The sequence below is a fragment of the Seriola lalandi genome, unplaced genomic scaffold (assembly GCF_002814215.2).
Source record: "Seriola lalandi dorsalis isolate HSWRI2012SDOR001 ecotype SW California unplaced genomic scaffold, Sedor1 jcf7180002051035, whole genome shotgun sequence".
Lineage (NCBI taxonomy): Eukaryota > Metazoa > Chordata > Actinopteri > Carangiformes > Carangidae > Seriola > Seriola lalandi.
Genome location: NW_019521588.1, coordinates 31,385 through 41,994, shown reverse-complemented (window position 1 = coordinate 41,994; position 10,610 = coordinate 31,385). Strand labels below are relative to the sequence as shown.

Sequence of the window (10,610 nt, the reverse complement as noted above, 5' to 3'; positions counted from 1 at the left end):
AGTGCGTGAAGCAGTAAAAAATAACCTTTATTTTTATTTTTAACTCGAGCTCGCGGCCAAACCGTAAAAAGGAAACAAATAATTCTTTCTGAAAATATAGACATAGTTGTTGGGATTCATAAAATGTAACTTTGACAGGCAGGGTCTGCACAAAATTTAAACGGGGGTGCCAAGTCCGGCAGCAATACCTGTCTCACTCTCATTGACACCTAATGTAATCGTCTTTTTTTTTCAAAAGAATCTCTCTCTGTCTTCGCACTGAGCTTACTCACTCATTTTAAGGAATATCTGAATAAAATAGAGACTGTAGAAACTTCTGGCTTCAGTGCCTGGCACTGTCTTTTCAGTTTTTGAAAAGAAGTAACGGTTTTCTCATAATTTGCAGTTGTTTTGAAGCTATGTAGAAGCCAAATTCTGGGCAGATTTTCACATTGCCATGGCAACGGAAGCTCCTGACCTGTGTGCGTGCGTGCTTGCGTGCGTGCGTGCGTGCGTGCGCCTAGCAACCAGATAACCAACTCTCCAAGCTCTGCTAGCTTTACATTAGCCGCATGTTAGGTCTTAAATTACATTTAGTTAGGTCTTAAATATGTAAGTCCATTTACTGATTCCTTCGTAGCTTTTTTGTTTTGTTTTGTTAAAAGAGTGAATGAAGTTGTGACGGTCTCCGCTGAGACAGAGGAGAGGAGAAGCTACTAGCCCTCTCTCGCTGTCACTTCTAGTCGCGTTGCTCTCCTCCCCAGTAATGTTAAATTTAGCACAGAAAAAAACATAATAGTGGTAATTTAAATAGCGGTTCATGGGATTTATTAACCCTCAGGGGTCCCTCTGTCCTTTTTTGGACATTTTCTTTACTTTTCTTTTTGATTTGCTGATCATTTTGGCTGTGTTACAGCTGAAGGTATGGATTTCTGCAAGAAAGTGTCTTTTTTGACATATTTTTAAAATCTAATGTCAGTTACTGTTACAGGTCTATTATACACTGGTAACACATTTTGTACCCTCTGGGGTTCCTCGCGTCCAAAAAAGGACACACAAAGAAAATGATATAAAATCATCATATATCAATATTCTTTTCTGCTTTTTTTTTTGCATACATCTCTTAAACCACTTCAGTTCTGCTCAAACCTACCAAATGTTTATTAGTTTTCAGGATTTTAACCCTTTAAATGCCAGTTTGAAGGCATGTTGCCTCTTGTTTTATTAAAAAAAACAACACAGAATATGAGATATTTCCCACATAATACATGGTGGAGGGATGTTACATTGTTTTATATCAGAGTCTTTTATATCAAGACATTTCTCAAAACCAGAATATGATCAGGGTGACTTTTGAACACTGGAAATAAATCATGTACTCATCCCGGCAGTAGCCCCCGTGGCACTCAAAATTTCCCTGGAATTTTCTAGTTGTATTTGCTATTCATCCCACACTTCTTCCATCTCTAAACAGCTGGACTGCAAAGAGGTGATGCAATGGCATTAATAGAATATACTCAAGGCGTCTGTAAAACAGAAAAGTTTCTAAACTGGGACAAGCAAAGAATACTGAGTGACAGTAAAGGAGCTACACTTGGGAGAAAGCCAAAGAGGGAAGGGAGATTTGGGTAAAGGGCCAATTCATTTGACCAAAGCTGGAGCGGTCCTGCTGCATAGGAAAAAATGAATAGCCTCACTTTTATGCACCGAGTTGTTGATTTATGTTCAACCCCTGATGTTCAGTATGTGTTATTTATCTTATCCCTCAGGAAGAACAGATGAAAATGTAACAAATGAGAAACGGGGAAAAAAACAGTATCACATCTACATCTGACGTTTACTCACTGTGTTCATGTTGCTATGGTTTTTATACTTTTATCAAGTCTTCTGGGACGAGTGGTTTCTAAGTTGTGCCTGTACTATTTTTATTTTTTGGGATATTGAAGTGACTTTTTACTTCAAGAAAGTACAAAGTGCTCTTTTCTATATTTTGACTAACAGCTGGTGCAGTGATGTTTCCTTCCTTCCGAACACGAGGATAAATAAGAATCTACCTTCTCACATGCATGTGTACACGCACACACTCCAAAGAACTGAGATTATTCCTAGTACTGGCCAACTGTACTCATTAAAACACAAGGGGATAGAAGACAGACAAGGGCAGGAAAAAAAAAAGAAATTTTACAATCATCTGAGTTCTGCCGGCTCTCATGGTGCCGATAAACACGTGGGAAAATTACGTAGGATAATTATGCTGGTTATAGCAGAGGATACCTCTTTCTCTCTCTCTCTCTCTCTCTTTCTGTGCAGTTTGATCAAATCTAGTGGGAGCAGTGGATTCTCTGAGTCACACTTTGATATTATTACTGACCTATATTCAGCAGCTGTAGCTCGTCCACACAGCTTTATACAGTCTGTTGGGTGAGTAGCTGGGGACTTGTGGCCCCTGTGGGAGTATTTATCATCTTTAAGACATATACTGGGTGTACGTGCCCGCAGACATATTCAGGGTGAGCACGATCAGTGAGGAACATTTACATAGACTTTTCCAATCTGCTGTTATGACATAAGAATGTACTAAGTGATTCAAACTGCATTTTCTTCAATGTCATGGCGGCCATGATATACGACTGACACCATACTGGTAATGAGACGTGACAGATAATGCGGTGTTAACAGTGATGGGGACAAAATTCACAGTCCTTGTTAAGTAGAAAAATATACTCCCATGTTAACTCGTGAGGCGTCAGCAGTCTGCGTTAGTCAATTAAGTGGTATCTTCGGTAGTTATGCAGTTTTTAGTACAAAATTACTTCTTCTCTCAATAATTAACTAACTACACCCCTCTAACATATGGTATCACATAGCTTTGTGTTGTTTTCATGCTCATTTTTGAGGGACAAAAAAAAAAAGACTGGAAAGAGTTTGGCCAACATTACATAATAACCTATATAATATATACTCTATGCTGTGTCATAGTTTCTCTTGCCTAAGTTCTCAATAAAACCAGTCACTTTTGCCTTTGAGAAGTTGTGAGATTTGAGTGTCATGTACAGACTGCAGCTCTGTTCTCTGTCACAATGACTTCAGTTTTTTCTGTTCCTTTGTACCAGAACATTCAAAGTAGACTAAGTCAAACTACACATGTAACCTCTTCCTGTAGCTTAGATCACCGCTCCTACGAGTGCCTTCTTCTCCTGTTCACAGCTCCATGGTCTCCTGCCTCTAATTTTCACTGCCAAGCTTTCAAGTAAAGTCTCTCTTTCTCACTCACGAAAGAATGAAAAGCATTAGCAGGTGACAGGGACATTCTGTGCTGCCATCCCATCCAAATGTGTCCTCCACTGTTTTCAGGACAAGACACAGTCTGACTCTGAAAGCTGCGTAAACACTCTCTCTGACAGAGGGGGATCTGGTTCTGGGCTACACCAATGAAATGTCTGGTCCTTTTCATCACAGAGTAGTTTGGCAACATGATGAAGATATTTTTAAGAGATTTCCAGCCTTGACTGAAAAGAGAAGCCTTCACAAGAAAGCCTATGGTGCTGCTGCAGATTTAAAATCCAAACTTGCAGAATCATAAAAGGCATGGTTGAATTCATTTATTGCATACAATATAAATCTAGGTTTATTCAAGCCTTTAACACTTACTTTCCAATGAGTTAGGGAATTATGATTGTGCTGCTGTTTTGCAATATAAATATTATATTTATTAGTTGCAAAACCTCAAAAAGATCAGCGCATACGCAGACAAGGATATCACAGTGAGATTGCTACATGACTCACAACCATCTGACTGAAACCACTAAGAAATGTAACCACGGGATAAAATAATATTACACTTTCTACATTTGTTTCCACCTTAGAACAAAAACTGGGAATATGTGGGATGTATCACACAGTGGAGACTCGACACACAAAGCATAAAGAAAGTGACTTGTTTCTGGCCAATGTCTCTCACTGTGTCTGTGGCTCTGGCTGTGACACTTATGTAAGTGGGTCTTGTCTCCTGGGTTTTAAACATTACAAATGCAGCTGCAGAGAACAGGCATGGGGCATTTTTTTTCCAATAATGAACTTTTCAGTGGCAGGATGTGCTCTGAATGTGGCTGGTGGGAGGAGGCGTTCTCCTGCATAATGCTCTGTCCATTAGCACCAAAACAGAGTGGGAGTTGAGAGCCCTCTCCACTCAACACAGGAAAACACTCCAGTGGAGAGGATGCACACAATGCCACGATAATACAAAGTTTCAAAAATTTGATTATAAATAAGTCCATTGGCCGCTGGCTATGGGCTAACAAGCCACCTCACTGGGCTAACAAGCTGGTAGTGGATTTGTTTCTCAAATATTTACTCTTGCTGGATTATCATCAAAATAAAAGACTTTATACACTGACAGTGTTACCACTGTAGCAAGGACACATCACCTTTTTAGTAATTCCACTAGGAAATAAAGCAGTGGGTTTTGAATAAAGCTTTGCAGGCTCCCTTGACCCACCAGACGCCTTCTCACCTTCCACAATAAAACTTTTCAGACATGCTCAGGACTTTCCAAATGAACCTGTCACCGTATAATTAAAGTTTCAGGATTAACATAGAACAGAAGAAGGAAGAACCATTCTCCTGTTGTGACATGAGAGAAAATGTAACAAGGGAGATTAAATTTCTTTATCACCTTATGGGTTGTGACTCTCAAGGAAAAGAAAGGATTCGGTGAAAACGCTCATGGAACAGAAGATGGAGACTGATATTTTTGTTCATTATATACTATGTTTTACAAAGAATCATCATCAATTAAACACATAATCATTGCCAAGCTTCCTCTCTCGCTCTCTCTCTATTCTTTTCACACACACAGGCAAACTTGTTTCACTATCCCCGTGGGGTTCACTCGTTTACATAATGCATTCCCTAGCCCCTTACCTTAACTGTCACGAATAAATGCCTAATCCTAACCCTCACCTTAAATTTTAACCCTAAAAAAAAACTATTAAAAGCGCTGGGATGTTTCACCAGGGGGCGGGTTTTTCCAGGATGTCAGCAGTCTCTACCCGTGAGGACTTAAATTTTTGTCCCAGCAGTGAATCGAGTCCCCATTGGTTAGTGTGTATTCAGGCGGAAGTCCACACACACACACAATCCAAATAATCCACTGTTACATACAATTTTAGTTATGTAACCGCTCATTGGAGGAAAGTTACAGTTCGGGCGTGAAAGGCTGGTTCTCCACCCGGAATACCCAGCTGATATAAAGCATCCCTCATTTAAGCACTCTTTGATACTTTTTACACTTTGATATCGTTGGTATGTTAAGTCTGTTCTTTTTTGCAGTTCTACCTTTGTTTTGCTTTACTTTTGGCTCTTCTTCAGTTCTAGCTTTCTGTCCCTCTTGTAACTACTCACCAAGCCTCTTCTACGGTCTTATTTCACCTCATCTAGACCATCATTCCTGCAAGGGTTTTTTTTCTTTCTTTTTTTTAAGTTTAAATTCTTTGTTAAGCTGCATGTACATGTCAGTTTAAAACTCAATACCAAACAAAATGAGCCAAAGTTTTTATATTTTTGCACTTCAGCAATTCTCACTTTGATAGTATTTTGGAAGTTTTGTTATCAGGCCAATGGTATCACTTTCACTATTTAACGAGTCTAGTAAAAGAAGGTGAGTGTAACAGAGCCTATCCAATTATAACCACAGCGTACCAAGAAACTAGCAGAGGTCGCATCATCTGACAACTTCTGCCTGCTTGCAAGAGCACTCATCAGCCTGAACTCCATCCATCCTGGAGTGATGTCATCAAATCAGCTGAGCAGCTCCACTATCAGATTCTCATTGCTTGACAACCACCGTGTCTGCGGGAGTGCTGCCTCGCTGGGGAGCTGTGAATTAGATCAGCACCAACTGTACCACTTTGGAGCCAACTGAAAGGGGTCGGCCCCTAGACAACACACCAAAAGTAGGCTAAACTTCTGCTGTCTGTGATAAGACTTGATGTCGGATAGTGCTTTCTTTTCCTTCAATAGAAGGTGGTGTCCTAATTTCCAGCGAATGCAAATTTAAATTTAAAGTAGTATATCTGCTACACCATGTCGGTTTGTTTTGGGATTCAGTGCAGCTGCAAAGATGAATTTTCCTTATTCTTCAGTGAATTTCCACCTGGCTACGGTATAACGCCAAATAATAGGAAACCTTGATTATAATTTGTCTTCCCCCGATACTATTAGTCCAAGAAGTCGTTTCTCTTGTAAAGTGAAAAATTAACGTCCATTGAAGCATAATGTAATTCCCACATTTATCCTGTCAAATCTGTTTCTTTGGTCGTCATAATTATTCACTTTTTTTTTTTGAGTTCCCTATAATGAAATTCCAATATTTTTTTTCCCTTGACTGATGATTCAGTTCCTGGTTTTTATTTTGCTGTAAACATATTGGGCTTTCTACTCGTTTTTACTAATTAGGAATTCATTTTCTTTCCAAGTAATTGTCTGATCCTGAATATAATACAACGCCCACTTTTCTGGATCATAATTTTTAGGGGGGACAAAAATTTAAATATGCCAATAACCCCAACCCCTGTCAATACGTGTTTCATTTTATATGAAATTCTTGGATTTGTATCCAGAAACTACACCTGACATGACAAGTCACCAAAGTTCAGGCAAAAAATCCCCCCCACAAAAGATGTGTTGTTCCTTGAATTATAATATCACAGTAAAGCCTCCACTGACTGGATGGATAGCAATATCCTTGAGAGTCCCAGTGACGTAAATCCACACTGCTGTCAACACTTTTTGATTTCCTTTGAAAAGAAGAAGAATCAATTCCTGGCCCTGGAATGTGCCTCAAAACCCTGAAAACTCAAATACACCAGTACAAAGAGATGTTCTTCATAACATGGTATCTAAAGACAAAGACATTTCCACACACATGCTGGTCTACAAAGACGGGGAAACAGTTGTGACGGGTGGTGAAAAAGCTTTGTTGACATCCCTTAAATTCCAACTAGTGAGGCTGTTCATGCTAAGGCGCACGACCTCCTGCTACGCTGCCGTTTGTTTTAAATAAGTGTGTCTGGGCTCACAGGAACAACATTAGCAGGGGATTCCCAGGGTTAGTAAACCATTGAGCCAGTGCAATGGCAGGGCAGAGATACAGATCTGTTTAGAGATGTTGGTGCCAACTGAAGTCTGCCAGGAAAACTAGGGCTCCACTTCTAAAACTACTTCCCAGAAACCTGACATTACCAACAGTTCCGCAGACTAAGCTTTACTGTCTCACGTACACACAGCTGCTCACACAAATACCTGCTCATTTATCAACTTTGTTACACATCGACAACCACGTCAACAAAATCATGAGGCAGATACCATATTATATTCAAACATTTAAGGATAACAATTTATGGTGCCATTACAGTCACAACATTCCCTATTGAGGTAACTGAGATATCATCAGTCATGTGATGTGAATGCGCTTATATCACACTTGACAGTGTTACCAGTCGTTGAAAACTTAAAGCCTTCAAATATTCAATTTAAACCTGCAGCGATTAGTTGATAAATTCTCCTTGCACTTATTGAATAGATGTAGTACTTTGTACCTACACCAAGGTCTCCTACTGCACCAGAGCTTCAGTGTTAACCCCTCAATTTTAAGTCCATTTAGAATCATGTCGTGATTCATTGTTTCATTCATACGGTAAAAACCCAGAGGAAACCACCTGGCTGCCTGTTTATCCCAGTAAGCAGCTGCTGCTTGAAAACTCCCACCTGACCTTGCCTCACATAATCTTACTATCACACACACACACACACACATACAGTGATGTCCTGTTTTGATGCTGTGTCTGAGTGGAAAACAGTGCAGTAGTCTAAACGGACCAGGCGTGTTTGTTTTACTGTCTTGGAGAGGGACGGAAAATCAGCTGAGGAACAAAGAGCTTGAGAGTCAGAGTCCCTTGTTTACGTGCACACACACACACACACACACACACACACACACACACACACACACAATTGCAAATAAGAACTAACAATTTTAAGCTGTTTTTTTTTTTTTTTATTTGGTGGATGAATGTGGTTTGTGTGTATCTTTTTATCATGATCAGATAAAGAGTATATAACAGCAAGAAATGGCTGATGGGAAAGCTAAAGTCAGAGGATAATACGGAAATTCGATGTGTACTGATTCCCAAACTTCTTACTCAACTACTTCCCAGACTGATATGCAAAGATTTACTGTAATAACAGAAGAGGAGAAGTTTATCTCAACGATACAAACCATTTTTCCCGTTTAACATAGTTATATTCCATACTTCTCAGTGACTTGCATTAGTGTTTAATGTTGTCTCAACACAAGCACGTGTACAAGAACTCTGCCTTTATGAAATTCAGCAATGCCATGCTAAAAAGTTAACGACTTAGATCAGGACATTGCTACTCAAAGACTAGGCAGACAATTATACAAACCTGACCAAGTACTTTTTAACTTTCAGTAATTGTTGAATAAGTTATGAGTTGTGTTTATAAAGGACCAAAACAATGGTCTGAGAAGGCGGCCTTTATAAGTGGAGAGCAGGACTGAGGATGAGAGGAAGACAGAGTAAATCTCAAGCTCCGCAGGGCCACAAAGAGGCGCTGTAACCTGAAGTTAATGTGGGGCCAATAAGTTTACTTAACTGATGTCAAGTTTCCAATTAACCTGACATATAGGGTAAATAATACAGCCAGTTAAGGAAGGCTATATGGATCCTATCAGTGTGTTGCTAGAGTTTGTCAGTTGAGAGGATGAGCAGATTGTTTATTTACTCCAGACAGGTCTGACAAAGAGACAGGAGGCGCATCTTTATTCACAGGATGAGAACAAAACATTTCCTGACAAGAGGCGTCTCTCTGCTTAGATCCTGCCAAATCCTCAATTATTTATTTTCCATGAAGGACTTAAAATAGCTTAGTCATGAAAACATCACATCATACTGTCAGTGTTGCACCATCTTGCTTCATGTTACTTCGTGGCTGCTATCATGGATCACTATCTTGCAGCACTGTCTCGATGCTGCCAGGTAAACGGGATGGTTCAGAGCAGTTTGTGATTTATAGCTGCCTCATGTTTGTGCCATGTTAACATTTAACCGATTATTAATGGACAAACAACAGATCACATCAGAGTTTCACGTTTCATTCAAAGTCCAGACCGGCTGCAAAACAGCACATCAACAACACTTAAGCATACTCTGTCCATGTTCAAAGGGCTTTTATTTACTTATAATTGCTGTTGCATATTCAATAATTTCTTCCTGGAAATGATGCAAAAGCTAAAGCATGATCCTATACAGATTTAATAATATGGTGTTACTGCTTAAACTGAGTGGGATTTCTGCATAAATAAATGTTTTTTTTTTTAGTTTTTTGATAAACTAACTGCCAAATACAAATAACAGAGAGAGAAAATTGTGTACTCTCACAAATCAAAGGCTCCTAACAAGACTTTAAATCTCTCCACATGAAAAAGCAATTTTTTTTCAATTTGTGCATAAAAATGTGAGTGGAAACGCCAGAAACAAGACTCAAAATATCGCAAAAGGCGTTTGAGCATAACTAAACTTACACAGCAGTGACAGCGACGAGGAGGACTGCAACATTCCTCAAATGAATGCATGCAACAAACAGACATTTCTGTTTGTTTTATGCATCAATAGTTTTCACTGTTTAAGGTTTGACTGGTTCTATTTTAATTTTGTCATCTTTTGCATTTTCTTCCTCTGCAGTGGTTTAATGCTGTCTGATGGGATAATTTACAATTCTAGCATTTCATTAACCATGAAAATACATGGACTATCAGAAGGCGGCTGAATGGTTATGTGTGTCATTACAATTTTTTTTTAATTTATGCTTGTAGTAGGAAAATTACAGCCTGGTAACACTGCTGTAGTGCTTATGAATCAGAGTCTGTATGCAAGACTTCTGATGTTCGTTCTCGCTTTGAAACTGTGAGAGAAAATAACTGTGAATATGCAAGTGAGGCCCAAAAACTGATAATAAAATCTGGGGTCAATGAGTCAGTGAGATTAACATGTTGGCTTTTAACCCATTACAGAAAAAGGGAAAAACAAAAAAGATATTACTCACGTAGCCGCTCTGAACAAAACCTTGCATAAATATGTGATATCAGGATTGAAAAAAAACAATAGATATGTTTAGTATTTAAACATTTTCAAGCTAAACAATTTGGTTATATTACCAAGTGTTTAAAGCAAAATTAAGCAAGGACCAGCTGTTAGGGAAGACAGACTGGGTGACCAAAACAAGAAGACAGCCCCAAGCCCTCATCAGTTCATATTTTAGTGCTGGGAAGTTGACCATCTTCAGCAAAATTAGCAAATTTAATGAGGAAATACAGCATTCAGTTTGCAGGATGTGACAGTTTCATACAGTCTGTGCTCTGTACACATTTCAGTCTGTACTCGATATTCAACCCTAGCCACAACTACTCCAGGATGTGCCACTAATGTATAGATCAATACATCACACACCTGTGTGTCCATTTCATAAGACCAGGGATCAGTTTATTCACTCCACAGTCCAAAATCTAACTGTTGTCCACAGACTTTTGGCTGGACACATCACACAGATAA

At 39.2% G+C, this 10,610-nt stretch overlaps 1 protein-coding gene across 2 annotated transcripts in view; it reads right to left on the bottom strand.

The window, feature by feature from the left end:
• Positions 1-10,610, bottom strand: part of xxylt1 (xyloside xylosyltransferase 1) — a 34,450-nt gene that overhangs the window by 4,708 nt on the left and 19,132 nt on the right. The gene's annotated exons all lie outside the window — the stretch shown is intronic.